This window comes from Ambystoma mexicanum, chromosome 7p, assembly GCF_040938575.1.
Source record: "Ambystoma mexicanum isolate Mex_15411 chromosome 7p, UKY_AmexF1_1, whole genome shotgun sequence".
In the NCBI taxonomy this organism is placed as follows: domain Eukaryota; kingdom Metazoa; phylum Chordata; class Amphibia; order Caudata; family Ambystomatidae; genus Ambystoma; species Ambystoma mexicanum.
Window position 1 is genome coordinate 733,926,557 of NC_090939.1, and position 17,986 is coordinate 733,944,542.

Consider the following 17,986-nt stretch of genomic DNA (forward strand, 5'->3'; position numbering starts at 1 on the left):
CGAGGCGGTGAAGTTCCATGAATCAGACCCTGTATCTGTCTGCACGAGGCGGTGAAGTTCCATGAATCAGACCCTGTATCTGTCAGCCCGAGGCAGTGAAGTTCCATGAATCAGACCCTGTATATGTCTGCACGAGGCGGTGAAGTTCCATGAATCAGACCCTGTATCTGTCTGCCCTAGGAGGTGAAGTTCCATGAATCAGACCCTGTATCTGTCTGCACGATGTGGTGAAGTTCCATGAATCAGACCCTGTATCTGTCTGCAGGAGGCGGTGAAGTTCCATGAATCAGACCCTGTATCTGTCTGCACGAGGCGGTGAAGTTCCATGAATCAGACCCTGTATCTGTCTGCACGATGTGGTGAAGTTCCATGAATCAGACCCTGTATCTGTCTGCACGAGGCGGTGAAGTTCCATGAATCAGACCCTGTATCTGTCTGCCCGAGGAGGTGAAGTTCCATGAATCAGACCCTGTATCTGTCTGCACAATGTGGTGAAGTTCCATGAATCAGACCCTGTATCTGTCTGCAGGAGGCGGTGAAGTTCCATGAATCAGACCCTGTATCTGTCTGCACGAGGCGGTGAAGTTCCATGAATCAGACCCTGTATCTGTCTGCACGAGGCGGTGAAGTTCCATGAATCAGACCCTGTATCTGTCAGCCCGAGGCAGTGAAGTTCCATGAATCAGACCCTGTATATGTCTGCACGAGGCGGTGAAGTTCCATGAATCAGACCCTGTATCTGTCTGCCCGAGGAGGTGAAGTTCCATGAATCAGACCCTGTATCTGTCTGCACGATGTGGTGAAGTTCCATGAATCAGACCCTGTATCTGTCTGCAGGAGGCGGTGAAGTTCCATGAATCAGACCCTGTATCTGTCTGCACGAGGCGGTGAAGTTCCATGAATCAGACCCTGTATCTGTCTGCACGAGGCAGTGAAGTTCCATGAATCAGACCATGTATCTGTCTGCCGAGGCGGTGAAGTTCCATGAATCAGACCCTTTATCTGTCTGCACGAGGCGGTGAAGTTCCATGAATCAGACCCTGTATCTGTCTGCACGAGGCGGTGAAGTTCCATGAATCAGACCCTGTATCTGTCTGCCCGAGGCGGTGAAGTTCCATGAATCAGACCCTGTATCTGTCTGCACGAGGCGGTGAAGTTCCATGAATCAGACCCTGTATCTGTCTACACAAGGCGGTGAAGTTCCATGAATCAGACCCTGTATCTGTCTGCCCGAGGCGGTGAAGTTCCATGAATCAGACCCTGTATCTGTCTGCACGAGGCGGGAAAAGTTCCATGAATCAGACCCTGTATCTGTCTACACGAGGCGGTGAAGTTCCATGAATCAGACCCTGTATCTGTCTGCACGAGGCGGTGAAGTTCCATGAATTAGACCCTGTATCAGTCTGAACAAGGCGGTGAAGTTCCATGAATCAGACCCTGTATCTGTCTGCCCGAGGCGGTGAAGTTCCATGAATCAGACCCTGTATCTGTCTGCACGAGGCGATGAAGTTCCATGAATCAGACCCTTGATCCGTCTACATGAGGCGATGAAGTTCCATGAATCAGGCCCTTGGACTCTAAACATTTCACTGTCTCTTTTGTGTGCTTAGTTGAAGCAGGAGAACAACCAGCGCGTCATAATGCCCAATTTGTGTCATTTGCTTAGTGCAGGCAGAAACAAGTGTGGCCGAGAAGGAGCCCTCCAGCGGAGAACTTCCTGTCATATGACATGGCAGGGATCGAAATGGCTGGGGGCTATTACGCTCCAGCTTCCAGCCAGGAAAAGCCTGGTTGCCTTCATATCAACAGCTAAGAGGTGCTACGTGTTCACTCCTCAGGCCAACAGGTGCAGTACAGACATTAACTCTTTGTGTTTGGGAATGTGTAAAGAGTAACTTTTTGGGCAAACCAAGAAGGCATTTAAAGCATAATAGGTCACAGACAATTGACATAAATAATAGCGTGCATTTATTTTATGTGGCACGTAGAATGTCAGCACACTACGTTCTAGCTCCTCGTCTCCTCGAGGTGGCCCCTGCTCACCCCTGCTTAATCGGTGTGTCCTAGCATCTGGCAGCTGCTTTTAGTTCCTGCTCATCAAAACTTTTCTTTTATCCCATTGAAACACCCTTCCTGTGAGATCTTTTCATTTTTCTAAACATTAGATTGTGGCAGAACTCAGAATGTAGCCTCCTCATCAATTTGGAAGAGATCACGCTCAGTTGTTCTATCTGTTGAAAAACTCTGCTGGGAGTGGTGTTAACAGGTACGACTAAAAGACAAAGGGCCCGGACACAAACCCTGATTCGTGGAACTGTGCAAAGTGCATTTTGTGCCATGTAAAGTCACATTGCACGGAAAAATACACTTTGCACTGCTCCACCCTGATTCATGGAGAAGCACAACGTGTATTTTTACCATGCAAAGTAACTTTGCATGGCAAAAATACACATTCCACTACAGTTCCATGAATCCGGGTGTTTGTTGGTAGCGCAAAGTCACTTTTTTTAATAGTGAAAAATCACGTTGCACCGTGCAAAAAATTCCATGAATCAGGCCCTAAGACATAAAACCATTTTACAAGGAAGCTGGATTCCCACATCCACAATCTTAAGGGGCCAATCAATGCTCCAGATAAGATTCTGAAGTGGGAGCATTTTAGTGCCTATTTTTTTTAGGTTGGGAGCAATATGAGTTTGTAAGAAGTAAAAATGTAAGTCCGATTCCCAATAGGTGTATTTTAGAAGTAAGTAAAAAAAATTATAACTGAAAAAAGGAAATGGTTTTGTAATAATGATTCCTCCCTCTAGGGGGCGTTATGAAATAAGAAAGGAGTTTCAGGGGGTGAAGTGATAGAAATGTCATCTCAGCGCACCAGTGCCTTTAACGATGATATCACAAAGGTACAGAACATGCTCAGACTTGGACACTAGGTGCTCTCTTGAGGTCATAGAGCCTGCTGCTCATGTGTTCAGTTATGTACTCACAGTGTCCATGATTTGTAGGGTATACAGCTTATGCATTCAGCCTTGTACCCATCGTGATCTTGTGATCTTGTGGTGCTGTGCTATGTTCAGTCTTGTGCAAACCTGGAGACTCAGTGTGTACTGGCACTTGTTCAGTTTTGTACGCACACTGCTCACTCATGCAGAGGTAGCTGTACTGATCCTAAGTCGGGTCTTGCACACACAGTGCACTCACGGGTTGTGTATGTATGTTGTGTGGCACACTGGCTTGCTTCTACACTAAATGTAAGCCAAAATAAAGGCGCACATATAGATCCTGTGTAGTGTCTGGCCACGCTGACTTGTTTCTCGGCTAGCAGTCATTTTAGGGGGATGGCATTCACTATTTCCCATAGTGCTGCAGGTTGCAGGTAGACAGTCGGCAAACATTGTATCCTGCCCCATCGCCACCCATTGTCTACCATCGCCAACCACAGTAAACAATTGACAACCACAACTGACCATCGCCAAACGTAATCAATCATCACATAACATAAGCAACTATCAACAAAGACAGTCAACCATGACCAGCTATGGTCAACTATCTCCAATGGTCAACCGTTGCTGGCCATTGCCGAACATTGCTGACCACAATCAACCATAGCCATGCAGTTCATGCCCCCTGTTTCTCTTCTCCGGTGGAGGCCCGCAGCACCAAAGCAGCTCCCTTTGGCAAAGCCAAAACTGCAGGCTTTGTCAGTTCTTGTTGACGAGGGAATTGGCTAGCAGTGCCACGGGGCCAGTGAATTGTGGTGATCGAGAGATAGGAAGACCTATTGAAATCTCCAAAGGACCGGCGGCCAAACCAAAGCAGGAAAATGTCAACACTCTTAGGGCAGGCAAGAGAACATAGCCATCATTGCCCTCCACTGCTAAACTTAAATGGTGTCCACATTGTCTGATTATTGTCCTAGAGCACTTGATTCAAGCGCTGTACTGCCCAGCCAATAAAACATGTCCCATGGAAGTTAGGAACATGAGGCCGGATTTACAAAAATGTGTCCCTCCTGGGCCGATAAAGATAAGCTTCACAGATTTCCACACATTGTTTTAAACTTGCACTTCCTGAACTCCCTCGGGACATTGGTCACTATTGCCGGTGCTGGTCCGCTACTCGATATGCAGGAAGGGGGCCAGTGTGACAATGTGGGTCAGAGTTGGGGGCCCACTGGAGGAAGCAGGAATGCATGGCAGTGTGGCCACAATGTTTGGCTTCATGATTTCTTGCACATTTGCTGGATTCATGTATTGTATTCCGGTGCAAAGAAATAGAAATAAATAGTGGGGCAGCACTCACTGCCAGAACACCTCAACCTGTGCTTATGCCTTTCACTCCAAGCAACCCGAAGTGGCTGCAAGTTATTCTGGGAAGAAGAGGGGGGCGGGGGGGGCATAACTTTGTGAATTTGAGGTGCGCTCCAATTTGGGAATGGAAAACCAAGCCTGCGTCCATTGCCCTTTTTTCACACAACTGCACAGTTCAGGGGTGTTGTCAGACCTTCTGGGCACCTGTGCACAAAGGCCTCCAGTGCAGAGCCACACGTTGCTCATTTCGGACTTGGTGAATTGCAACAGATCCTTATAAAGCTACAGTTCTCTGGTTAATCTCTCCCCGTATCTATATGAGCCTGTGGGGCCAACGCCCCCAAACAAAAAATGTGCTGGGAGCTTGAGGGGTTGCGACAGCCGGCCTTGCACCATGCACGGTAAAACCTACAGGCAGCCAGGCGGCATTATTTCATTATAATTATTATATATTAGGCGTGCACAGGAGGGGCCCCGATGGTGTTGGCCTCATCACTAATGATTAAGGTCTCAGCCCTAGCAACAGTTGTGTAAGCTTAGTTCATTCACACCCATGTCTGAAGAGGGGCAGATCCTGAATGAGGTTAATGAACTGTCGAAACACCAGTACACGAACTAAGGCGCCTCATTCAAAGATCTGATTTTTAAAAGCGTATCTTCGACAACTTCCTCTCTGGAAGCACCGGGGACCACCCCCCACAAACCTCGAGAAGGCTGGAAATCTCCCATGAACTCGGCCACCGCGTATCGTCCTACCCTGTGGTCCACTGTTCAATACCACACATTATCTTTCAGCTCGTCCGCCCCCTTTCCCAGAATAGCAGAAGCGTGGCGGCCCTTTCGGTTCCTCGGGCTGCAGGCGGGAATGGGGAGGCGCGATGCTGAGAGACTTTCGGGCCGCCCCGCTGCAGGGCTGCGCGCTCAGCCCCCTCGTCTTCCCTCCGCCACGGGCAGGGCGAATGCTTGAGGAATTCTCATTTTAATTAATGCAGTAGACGGGAAGCAACTCGCGTTTTTAGCTCCGCTTCCTATCTTGCCAGCTTTATATCATCCGGAAAATGGAGCGTGGCCAAACCTGGAGGCCATTTTGAGACACGCGTTTCTGCACTGCTGCAGATGAACACAATCGAGATTAGAAAAAAAGCACAACATGCATGAGATTTCCATGAGATAATAAGATGCAAAATAATGAAGTATGTCGTATACTAGCATTAAACTAACATCAACGATAAGGTGGTGGTGCCTGCATGACTTATTGAATGCCAGTGCAGGCGCTTCGCTTTCCAGGAAGGGAAAGCGAAAGATGCAAGTTCTACCTGTTCCAATGTCGCGACTCACGTTTAGGTCCATTAATGTGAGTGGCCGCCGTCCGGCAGAGAAACAAGAACAAATCCAATGGCTTGTTACCCGGCTGTTTGGATATCTTCTATGATCGGAAGGGGGTGCAAGTGCGAAAGAAATAAGTGGGGGTAGGGTGGCACTAATTAGCATGTGGCATGTGCAGCAACACAGGAAGTAATGCCATCTTGCATTTGTAGACATGACATCGAAGCGCTTAATGGCGCAAGGGGATGTGAAGTCACTGCAACGCCAGCCAACCCCTTTTAGTAAATGGTTGTGTGGCTGGACCCGTGGATACAGGCTTCTTCTACCGTGCTGTAGTAATTTGCATGGAAAGTGTTGAGGAGGAATTGGTAAATTCCGATAAAGCTAGCAACGTTGACGGACGAGCTCCCTTTTCTCACAAAGCATCACTACCTGATAATACATCATGTTTTTTTTTTTAGAAAATTGGTTCTGCAAGTGATGTTCTGATCATCCTAGATTTTGCTCATGTCATTTTAAATTCCCGTTATGTACCTGTAGTGCCCTTTTCACTTTATAGATGTCAGATTACAAGTGCTAGAATGCAAAGTGGAGTGTGCTTAAAAGCAAGGAATGGTTGACTGTCCAGCATCTGCAAGAGACAAAATAAGATCACTGTAACCTCACCTACTACTTCTAAATACTTTAAAGGCACTTCAAAATTGCATGCAACATATACACCTGCTTGTAGTCATTTTTTGACAAAGGACTGTTGCAGTTCGACAGAACAGATATATTTTTCATGTGTGACAAAATCAGTTATCGTAAAAAAATCAAAAAGGTACTATTTCTATTCAGTTTTTGTGTTCTTGAATGCAGGTAAATACCGAAAGATAACATGAGGGCTGTGTGGTGTTATTGCTTTGAGATGCAGAAGGAGAGATAAGAAACGGGGATCAAGGCAAATGACAAGCGGCAGAATGTTAACAATTGCAGCTGAGCCAATTCCGTGCTTGGCTCCACACATCTCCACTTAAACACTGCCACACCAATGTATGTCCACATCTGCTTTCATTTCCTAAATAAGAACATTTTGGGGAAAACAGAAGACCGGGTGCTAGCGATTCACTAATTACACATACTAAGTATTTAGAGGGTGACAGTGAGTTTAATGAATTTGGAGTGGAGCTTGCTGCCATTATTAATGCAATGAGAAGTCGATAATTACATTTTGAGGTGGTGCAAGCCTCACAACAGTTGAGTCTCCGGGGTAGAGGGGAATCAGATATTTGTGGTTTGGGCCAGTGATTAGCACCCATTGACGTCTATGGATGGTACAGGACTTGCCATGATTCTGAACGGAGTACAAGGAGGGCGACACCCAGCAAAAGCGGGTGTGTTGAGAGGCATGCTAGTGCACGTTCTTCTGGGTGGAAAGTGTGTGGGTCTGTGCAGTACAGACTTTTGTTACAGTTGTAATACCTTCTTCAGAGGTCTCTGGTGTCCTGCCACTAGAGGGCAGTACATGCAAGAGTATCTTCTCTATATATAAATCAGAACATCTGTTAGTTTGTTCCTTATACGATTCCACACTGTTCCACCAATCTGCACCAAATTTTGCATAGTTACTTGTAAGGACCATGCGGACATTACTGTCTACATGGCATTTGGACACCCCACCCCTTTCCCCAGATTCCATCACCCTTCACACGTGAGACGGCAACACATCAAGGTGGTCGTAGAAGGACTGGACAAAGCTAATTTTAAGCGTCTCAATGCAAGGAACAAAACTCGAAAACCACGTTTCAAGGGCCTAGGATGCACCGTTTCCTAGATATTTTAACCGCACTGCACTGTGCGAGGGTGAGGCGATAAGTAGGGAGAGCGCACAGAAGGTCCAAGTATGCTCCAGCGCAACAACTCTCGCCTCCACGTCTGCTCCGGGAAGCAGTCTGAAGATGTTATATTCCGTCCGTAAACATATTCTGAAGCTGATGTTTTCAAGCAGTAAACATTTTTTGAAGATGATGAATTCAGATAGGAAATCTATTCTGCATATAGTGTAATCAGATAGGAAATATATTCTGCAAATGTTATAGTCAAGCAATGCACATTTTCTCTAGGCTGTTTTTTGGTAATAAACATTTTCTAGAGGTGATATATTGAGGCAATAGCATATTCTGGAAATTATGCATTCACGTTCAAGTGGTTACTATATCCAGCTGGTAAATATTGTGGGGGCTACGTGTTGTTGCAGCAAACACAAACTGAAAATTATATATTTCAGAAGGAAACCATCTGGATGTTCAGTATTTGAGCAGTAAACATAGTCGAGATGTTATATTCAGGCAGTAAATGTATTCTGAAGATTATGGGCCTCATTACACAGTAGGCGGTACCGGTAAGGGCACCGGTAAACCCTTACCGCCTTCCTACGAGTTCCCTTTGCGGGACCCGACCTTTACCAGCCGTTAATGTAGGGTGCCGCAAAGGGACGTCGGTGCTAATTACGGTACCGCAATTTGCGGTACCGTAATTAGCTCCTTCCCCATTCCCATTATGCCCTATGGGGGCAAAAATGGGAATGGGGAAGTACCTTGGTGAATGGGGAATTACCGCCCCCGCTCACCTTGGAGTAGGGCGGTAATTCCGCCATCCACCAAGGCGGACACGGTAAAATACCGGCGGCAACCATGGTGCTAATAGCGCCATGGTTACCGCCTACCGTGTAATGAGGCCCTATATATTTAGGAAAAAGAAAATGTCTGAAGATGATGTAATCCTACGATAAATTCTGCAGATGTTATATTCAGATAGTAAGGATTTTTCTGGATGCTATATTTTTTGGAAGTAAATATTTTCCAGAGGTAATGTATTCAAGCAAGAGCATATTCCTGAAATGATGTGGTCATGTTTAAGTGGAACACATGTGATGAAGTTAATGTATTCAGTCAGTGAATATTATGAGGCAAATGTACTGAGCCAGCAAACACAGAGTGGAGATGATACATTCAGGAAGAAAACCATGTGGAGTGATGTGTTTAAGCACTAAACTATTCTGCAGATGATCTAATCAGACAGTAAATATATTCTGCAGAGGGACCTAATTAGATAGTAAACATAGTATACAACAAGCTGTGTGCACAGCCCTACAGATAAGGGGTGTATCGGCTATTTTAACTTCCTAAATATAGGAAAATACTCCCCGGCCCTAAAAAAAATAGGGAGTACAAATACTCCCAACAAATAAAAGGAAACGTGTGCCCCGGCTTTCACCGACAAAGCTCGATGGATATGTTTGGACCAGTAGTGCACGTAGCACCACAGGAAGAAACTATTATTTCTGCCTGAATGGAAGAAGTGAATGTGCTTCTTTTAATGTGCATAAATCACTAGGTGCAAAGAAATATTTGTTAAAAAAACATTGTTTCCCTGCTAAGACACATTTTACTCACTTATGAAATACTCCCATTGGGAATTGGACTTACATTTTTACTTGCTAAAAATTATTTTCCGCCCAACATTAAACATTATTGATTATAATACTCCCATTTCCAACCCTTATCTGGAACCTTGGGTGTGCATCTTCTATAGGCTGTGTTTTTTTCGAAGCCCATTTTTTCTAGAGGCTGTTTAGTCAGGCAAGAGCATATTTGCGAAATCCTGCCTGTAAGGGGTTAACATATGCAGAGGTTGATGTATTCAGCCACCAAATATTTTGAGGTGTAATTATTGATGCAGCAAACACAAATTGGAGATGATATAGTTAGGGGGAAAAAAAAAACATCTGGAGGCCTGGTATTTAATTATTAAACATGATCTGGAGATTTTCTATTCAGGCTGTAAGCAAATCCTGAAGTTGATGTAATCAGATAGTAAACATTCTACAGTTTCTGTATTCAGGCAATATACATAATCTGGAGGTTATGTTTTTGGAACATAAACTTTTTCTAGAGGCAGTGCTTAAGCATGTACTCAAAATGAGGAATTCAAGTAGTCGGCGTACGCTGAAGTTAAAGTATTAAGCCAGTATTATAAGGCGTATTTACTGAGGCAGCAAACACAAACTGGAGATGATACATTTAGAATGAAAACCATCTGCTGTGGCAGTATTTAAGCAGTAAACATAGTCTGGAGATGTGACAATCAGGAAGTAAATACATTCTGAAGATGATGTATTTAGGCAGAAAACATATTGTGAAGATGCTTCATTTAGGCAGAAAATCTCTTGCAACTGGTGCATATAGGCAGTAAAGATACACTATAGATTCTGTGTTAAGGCAGTAAACGTCACCTATGGATGGTCATATTCAGTTATTAAACATGTTCTAGATATCTAGTTTGATGTGGGTGAGGATATTTTGGAAGAGATTTTTTCAGGCTGTAAACATTCTGCACAAGATGTAACTGGAGATGATGTATTCAAGCAATACACACACATGTGAGTGTGGTACCAGGTGATTATGCTCTTAAAACAATGTAAGGACACTGTATGCACATTTTAGCTGAAATGCCGCCAGGTCTGTGGGGCATGGAAGAATAGTGAGTAATCACGGTTGTGGTGAACATGCCTTTCTAAAGTATATTACTGTGTCCAAACTACATATGGTTTGGTTATGTCATCAAGTGAACGCTTTCTTGATGGAAATCCCTTTTCGGTGGCCATGTCACCGGGTTAATGCATTCTCTAGGGAATGCCTCCAGATCACATAGGTGAAGGGAGGTTATCAGGCGTAGGACTTTACATTCATTTTGGGACTGGAGGTTTCAAAATATAGCAACCAAGAGAACAATCATAGGAGACCCTAAACAAGGAATGCAGTAGTGCAGAGCACTGGTGATTCTCCATCTGTAATATTGCATGCAATTCTGTCTGGCACGTATCCAGAAGGACAAACACACATTAGAGACAGTCTGGAGGCCAGGGCACAAAATGGTTCATGGGTATTTTAGCATCTGTTTTTTTAATGCAGGCGAAAGGAGGTAAGGGGGCATTATAGTGTCAAAAGGCAACTATACAGGTACCACAAGTCATCATACAGGACAGCGTGTTGTGTGAGGGGGGTGTGGTGGGGTTGTGGGAAGACGCTGACAAGGTGGCTTTAGGATTTACATTTAATTAGAAATAAAGTGTGGACAAAAAGAGTAGTGAGTGGTTGGAAACGTTTTAGAAAGTGGACCTACAGCAGTCCCGGGAGGGCAATACCAGTTAACATTCATTCAGCCGGAGCCCATCATTCTTGGCATAAGTAGCTCAAGATACAAACCCCCTCTTAAAGTCATGCTTTTTGTGGAGATGTTATCTTCCTAGACCCTAAATAAGCGATTTGATGTGCCCAGACAATAGACAACACACACATTCTGGAAATACAGTATTTGAAAGAGACATCGGACGCATCACTTTTTTTCTCTCCAGAAAAGCTATTTCATCAACACATATCACCATTTCTTTGGCCTCAAAATATCCCGGAGATGTGACTGATGCCTCTGCACACCGCACTGTCAATAACTGTGCCGCTAGGTGTCTTCTTGTTATTTAAATGGGCCCTTCATGCTTGCACACGTATGCTCTGTCACAATACACGTGTATTCCTATCCCCTCAGGTACATATAGAAAGATCCTTGGTGGAATAATGCTTGCAGCACTTGCCTTGGACACAAGCACCCTTAGGAGCTGTGGGTTGAAACCTCCTCAACAATTCACTCATCTTAATTTTCTTCCACCCATTATCAACAATGTTCTTTGTCAAATATATGGGATCAAGTAAACCCTACTGTACACTATAAGGATATTGCAAGTCACTGAGGAGTTCCTTCATAAGGCCACAGAAATCTTTGAAGTATCCTTTTAATGCACAGTTAGGAATATTTTATTCCTTAGAATAAATGGCCATACAGTGTCATCCCTTCCAATACTTGGCCTTTTGCTTAATGTTAGTACCTCACACCCACTAACTGCGTCACCTTAGCCAGAGCCTTAATACTATCTAAGTTGGACTACTGTAACATACTCCTATTAGGGACCTCCAATTCTAACCTAGGTAAACTACAATTAATGCAAAACAAAGCGCTACGAGCAGCATTAGGAATCAATAAGTCCGACCACATCTCCATCATTAGGAGGGAGACTCATTGGCTACCCATTGAGGCTAAAATCATCTTTAAATCACATCACTGTGTATTATCCACAAATGCCTCAACAATAAAGCACCCATCTATTTAAATAACTTAATAAGCAAACAAGACTCCAAGAGAATTCTCGGATCCAACAATAAATCACTCCTTGATGTCCCCCGTTTCAAAAGCTCTAGAGCAGGAGGCAGCAGCTTCGTAGTCATGGCCCCGAAACTCTGGAACGAGCTCCCGCTAAACATTAAAAATGAAAACTCCTTCCATTCTTTTAAAAAAAACTGTTAAAAACCTGGCTTTTCAACCAACACTAGCTAAACTACATATAATCTGAAATAGCCACCCACCGTAGGCCTAAATGCATGCCTCCCTAGGGGAGACTGCTACTACAGCCTGTAAATAATGTAAGTGACCATGACATGTATTAAGCAATGTAACTTTTTGTACCAGTGCTTTATTCGATATAATTGGAATACTGTGATTTTTTTAATTATAAGATATCTGCAACAACGCTGAGATGCCTGGGGGTTTGGGCGTTTAACAAATGCAATAAATAAATAAATAAATACATGTATTTTATGAGATCCTCCAAATGCTGATACATATAATCAATGTAGAATGTGTGTTTGAATTAAACAAAAAACAAACAATATACAGCTTCTAATTTGCAGAACATGTGTTTAAGCAGGTTAAAGAAAGGCATCTAAAAACGTTTTTGCTTTAAAATAAGCAATACATGCAGATTCTTGCTCTATGTGTTAAACTTCAGCAGTGCACAAAATAAACATGCTATCGTCATCTGTTCCTTGTATGGTAATGGCTTTAAAGTGTTGCAAAGCTTGTCATAGCTTTCATTGATTAAGTGCTGCCGAAACAGCTGGAATTCTGCTGTGTGCTGGCTGAAGCAGCAGCATTGTGACGTCACAGCTGAAGTGTAATAACTGATTACAGAGCAGTAGTGATCACATTTTCTTATTACAGGTCAGTTGCAATATCACAACTAGCCTGTGATAAGAACATTGTTTACAGGCTTTTATACTAGCATTGCAGGGCGCCATGTAATATAACAATTCTACAGAGTGACGTGTTTATTAAGAATTCCAGTAGACTGAAGCGCTTTAGGCTAAATACTAATTGTACAAGTATAAACACTGTAGATAATGCACTCAAAACCTGATGCCCAGATTTGAACATGGCGTTCGTTGTCTCTGGGAAATAGGAGAGGATGTAGGACGTCATCATCAGAGTGATCTCATACATTTACCCTTTGCAATAACGTGCTCATAGGGGAACGGGCAAACTCAGACATAATTGCCATCCCACCTATCAAATGACGGTGCTGACTTCCAGAATCTCACACCTCCTTGAAGCTTCAGTCCACCCGAGGCTACAATGCTCTTTTCCTTTGATTTTGCTCAATTCTGACTCGCAAGCCATTATAAATAAACAAAAAAATCCCTGTATAATCCAAAGAGACTTGTGGCAGCCATTCTGAGAAAAGTCCTAAATGCTCACGACAGTAGTCATTGCATTCCCACCAACATTTCACACCCGTACTGTATTCTGTGAACAGTGTCTATATTAAAGATCGGGGACAGCCATTTGCTTTCAGTAGTCTAGTCCGGTCAAATTATTTTTCAGGAAATTATTGTGTTATTATTTCTTTGTAGGATTTATAACTGGAAATTCAAGACTGTTATGTATTTCTGGACAAGGGGCTCCAGAACAGAATGGGGCATGGTTGCATGTTCCTTGATTCAGTAATCAATCTATACAGCCTTTGTTAAAGAAGTGGTTCCTTGGCGACTGCTTATTATCTTTGTAAAAAAATGAGTATAGAAAGTTTTAAAGGGTTATCTGCATGAGAACTTCCCAACTCTGCGTGGCTGCTACACAGATATTACATTGAAGAAGGAAGAAAAGAAATTTTGGGAAGATGAACTCAAATGCGCTAACCCCTTTGAATGAATATATAAAGGCGAGTCTTTTTAACAGTCTTGTAAATTTTATTAGTGTTTTTTCACACTAATAATTTTTATTTTCCTTTTAGGATTTCAAAAAAAAGAGAACATTCATATTCCAAATAAAGCTGCACACCAGTATAAAGTAGTTCATAAAGTACAGTGAATCAGATATTTCTCTTTTTCTTTCAATAAATCAAATATTTTCATAAATTGCTTTCAAATAATTCTCTCTCTCTTTTTTTTTTTTTTTTTTTTTTTTTTTTTTTTTTTTTTAACAGTCTTGTAAATTTTATTAGTGTTTTTTCACACTAATAATTTTTATTTTCCTTTTAGGATTTCAAAAAAAAGAGAACATTCATATTCCAAATAAAGCTGCACACCAGTATAAAGTAGTTCATAAAGTACAGTGAATCAGATATTTCTCTTTTTCTTTCAATAAATCAAATATTTTCATAAATTGCTTTCAAATAATTCTCTCTCTCGACACGTGTTTCCCCATTGTTACTCTCAATGGTTCTTCAGGAGAGGAAGTTTTAGTAGAATGTTTCGGTACTAAAAAGAAAAAAAAAAAAAAAAGGGTTGGCCAAATTCTTTTTTAGTAATGTATTGGAGTTTTTTTGCCCAAATAGTAATTATATTAATTTTTTCAAAAGACTCACCGTTCTGATTTTCTGATTATTCACATATATCATGTATTATTTTTCCAAAATAAAGGTTTTTTTATATAATGTTCATCAGGATATTTGACTTAGTTTAGTCTGTAGAATATGGATCCAGGTTTAAGCTGTAAAAGGGAGAATGGGGGAAGAAGATAAAGTAATTGCTTCTTGTTTTCAATCTATAGGGAGTGAAAAATTTGGTCTTAAAGAAAGGTTCTAATCAGTTTCAAGGCAGAGAGGGTACAGACTTCTCATTTTCTTACCTTATGTTGATGATATTTTGTGGTCCTGTGCCATGATAAGCACCCAAGTGCTAGGATATCTAACTGAAGCTTATTTTGGCTTTTTATTGCCGCGATCGTGACGTGATGACGTCATCACGCCACACCCACGTGATACCGTGTGGCGCGATGACGTCACCACGCACGTATTCGCGGCCCAGCGGCCATTTTGAAAATAAGTTGAGGTGCATTCAAATGTTGTTTCTCAGCAATACGCCAATTATATTTAGCGCTTGCTGAGAAAAGTCCAGAACGATCATTTTAAGGAGCCATTTTAGAATTAAATGATTATGAAAAAAATCTTGCTGCGCCCTCATTATTAAATGTGACACAATTGCGTGGATACGCACAAGTTTTACAAATGGCAGTAATTTAAGGATAAGGTAAAATGATACAATTTCATTATAACTGAGTAATACGAATTCTAGATCGTATAAAGCAAAGACAAATTAATTAGAGAATAAAAATTATAGAATAAGCAATATGGTAGTTTAAAGCCAGTTATACATTTCTGTGTCACAATTTAGACCAGTAATACATGTGTCCATTCTACAAATCCATCTGCATTCCCTTTTTCTTAGTTGGTCTTCCTTATTTCCTCCTCTTGGTGAAAGGTTAACTTTCTCCAGACCAAAGATTTTTAGTTTAGAGATATCGAAGTCAGGATGATTCATGATAACATGAACTGAGATAGGGGATCTCAAATCTTTACTTCTGATGGCTCTTATATGTTCAAATATTCTTGTTTTCAATTTTCTGATAGTACTCCCAATGTATAACTTCTTGCAAATACATTCTATTCCATAAATGACAAAAGTTGAGTTGCAGTTTATCATTTGATTTATATGATTAGTTTCACCATTTGGTAATGTGATTTCTTTCATCCCTGGTTTTATGTACGGACATAGTTTACAATGACCACATTTGTAGGTGCCTTTGTTTTCCGTACAAAAGAAGGATTTTGTTTCATTGGGTAATGGACCCATAAAGCTTGGACTGATCTTATTTTTGATTGTTGGTGCTTTTCTAAAGCAAATGTTAGGGTGGTCATCCAGATGTTTTTGTAGACTAAAGTCTGTCATAAGGATGTTCCAATGCTTTCTGAGTATCTTTTTGATCCGGTAAGATTTTGTGCTGAAAGTGGTTATAAATGGAGTTCTAGGGGATGTCTTTGTTGATTTTGGTTTGTTTTCCAATAGAGAATCTCTAGAAACCAATTCCGCTTTGGTAATTGCTTTTTTGATAGTTTTCATTCCATACCCTCTCTGTAAAAATTTTTGATGAATATGACAAAGATTCTCTTGAAAGGTAAAAGTAGTGCTGCAATTTCTTTTAATTCTCAGTATTTCTCCATATGGAATATTGTAAATGGTATGTTTTGGATGATGGGATGTTGCATGAAGGAGACTGTTCCCAGCTGTAGGTTTTGTGAATAGTTTAGTTTGTATTTGTGAATTTTCGACAAAAAGTTCAAGGTCCAAATATTCAATTTTAGCGGCACTGGCTGATTTGGTAAATGACAAGTTGAAGGAATTTTTGTTAAGATAATTGACATATATGTCTAGATCTTGAAGGTTTCCTTCCCAGATTAATAGGATGTCGTCTATGAATCGTCCCCAGAATCTTATATTTCGTTCAAAATATTGATGTTTCCAAGCATGTTGTAGTTCAAAGAGGCCCATGAAAAGATTTGCATAAGAAGGGGCAAATTTTGACCCCATAGCTGTTCCTTGAAGTTGTTTATAGATGTTACTGTTAAAGATGAAAATGTTATTGTGTAAACAGAAATGTAGCATTTCAATTATCATTTTATTTTGTTCAAGAAATGAAACAGATCGAGTTTTGAGAAAAAACATTGTACTTTCCAAACCTTTTTGATGCTGGATACTTGTATATAATTGAACTACATCTAATGTAACAAAGTAGTAGTTAGATTCCCATGGTATTTGGTTGAGTTGTTGAATGATATGTTTTGAGTCTTTGACATATGAAGCTAGATTTGCTGCCAATGGTTGTAGATGTGAGTCAATATATTGTGAAATACTTTCTGTCATTGAGCCAATGCCATTTATGATTGGTCGAAGTGGTGGAAAGTCTTTGTAGCTTTTATGGATTTTTGGTAGAAAATATATTGTAGCCATAATTGAGTTTTTGCTGATTAGACTTTGAAATTCCTTGTCACCTAGAAGGCCAAGTTCATGCCAGTTTTTTGTTTTTTCATTCCACAAAGTTTCTAGAGTAGGAATTGGGTTGTTATTTAACTTCTCATAGCATTGTTTCACATTTAGTTGTTTAAGTCCTTCTCTTATATAGTCAATTCTATTAAAGAGGACAATTTTGCCCCCTTTGTCTGCAGCTTTAATTATGATGGATTTGTCCTTAGATAAGTTTGTAATTGCCAGTTTTTCTTCTTTTGTTAAGTTGTAACTTGTCTTGATATGTTTATTGTTTAAATAGTCTTTCCGTAGATCGTTACTGACTGTTTTGTGGAATACATCTATGACATTTTCTGAAGATAGAATTGGTATAAATGTTGATTTTGGTTTTATACTCGTTTCTTCCATTAAGTCTGTTTGTATGTCCTGTTCCTCTAAGAAAATTTCTTGGGTATAATTTTCTCCTTCTTCAATGTTTAGTAAGTCCACTGTATCTTCGACCATTTTAACAGTGAGTTCAGACGGTGTGCTCATTTGATGAATAGGTTTTTTAAAGGTTTTTTCTTCAAAGAATTTTTTTAATTTTAATTTCCTACAAAATTTGTACAAGTCAAGTTGTTGCTGGAAATAATCTCCTTTATATGTTGGACTGAACGAAAGCCCTTTACTTAGAGCTGTGGTGAGTGCTGGTGTAATTTCATATTTTGATAAATTTATGATTAGATTCATCTTCTCCTCCCTTGTCTTTGTGCTCTTGTTTCTACACCTTGATTTCTTTCTTCTATTTTTTCTTCTTCCTCCTCGACTGCCTCTATGATGTTTGAATGGGAGATATTTAGAGATCCTAGTTGTTTTGGTGCTCCACGAAATAGGGGTTTGTTTGTCCGTGAATTGGTCCTGTGTCTTTTCAATTCCTCCAAAAAAGGACATGTTTTGTTAGAGTTTTGCTGTTTCTCGTTGGGGGTAGTTGATATGGGGATAGGTGCTGACACTGATGTGTCTTTTTCACTCGATGTTTCTACATCTGAGGTTGAAGGAGTGGAGAGGTTGTCTTTAGGCGATGTTTTCCTTCTATAAGGTTGTTTTCGTATTTCACTGTCATATTTTCTTTGAAAAGTAAAGATTCTATTCTTAATGTAATCATTTTCGTCTCTGATGAAGGTTCTTTGTTTCTTGAGCTTT

General features: G+C 41.1%; 1 protein-coding gene across 2 annotated transcripts in view; it reads left to right on the forward strand.

Annotated features, from left to right (window-relative positions):
- The window catches only part of NHS (NHS actin remodeling regulator), a 588,432-nt gene that overhangs the window by 249,189 nt on the left and 321,257 nt on the right, over nt 1–17,986 (forward strand). The gene's annotated exons all lie outside the window — the stretch shown is intronic.